We start from the raw sequence: 821 nt of genomic DNA, 5'->3' as shown, positions 1-821 counted from the left end.
ATCAAACGAAGAAATCAACAACAAACAACAAAACAAACGAAAACAAAATGGAAAGATAAACAAACAACTGAAGCCCGTTTCACAAACAACTAACAAAGAAAACTAGAATAACGAAAAAAACTATATGTTAAACAAAAAAGATAAAACAGACAAACTGAAGCCAGTTCTACAAAACACCAAACAAAAACAAAACAAAAATAAACAAAGCAAGATTAAACAACTGAAGCCTCGTGTCCACAAACATAAACAAACGAAACTAAAAAAAAGATAAACAAACAAACTGAAACCTCGTGTCCCAAACAAATAAACAAAGAACACACAAAAACACACTAAACAAAGAAAACTAAAATAAAACAAAACCACTAAACAAAGAAAAAAACACTAAAACAAATAAACAAATAATTAAACAAGCTAACAAGAACACGAAAAGTAAACAATAAACTAAACAAAGAAAACTAAAACAACAAACAAAGAAAACAAAACAAAAAAAAATAAACAAACTAGCAAAGAAACTAAAAACAACAAACACAGAAAAATCAAACAAACACTAAACAAGAAAACAAAATAAAATCAAAACAAAACAAAGAAAACAAAACAAATAAAAATCAAACAAAACAACAAAACAAAGAAAACAAAACAAATTAAAACAAAACGAACAAAAACTCGTGTCGCTTGTTCGGACCATCGTCCCGCGGAAAACGCAGTCAGCAGAAAGTTTCGTCGCGCGTCCGAGCAGAGCGAAGAAATGTTGGTCGAAATTTTGGCTTTTTTTATGCTCTCTGTGCGAGGAAGTTGGATTGTGATCTTGGGCCGACGATTAT

This window comes from Penaeus monodon, chromosome 24 (assembly GCF_015228065.2).
Source record: "Penaeus monodon isolate SGIC_2016 chromosome 24, NSTDA_Pmon_1, whole genome shotgun sequence".
Taxonomy (NCBI): Eukaryota; Metazoa; Arthropoda; class Malacostraca; order Decapoda; family Penaeidae; genus Penaeus; species Penaeus monodon.
The sequence above is the reverse complement of the archived record's forward strand: the minus strand, read 5'-3'. Positions refer to the sequence as shown.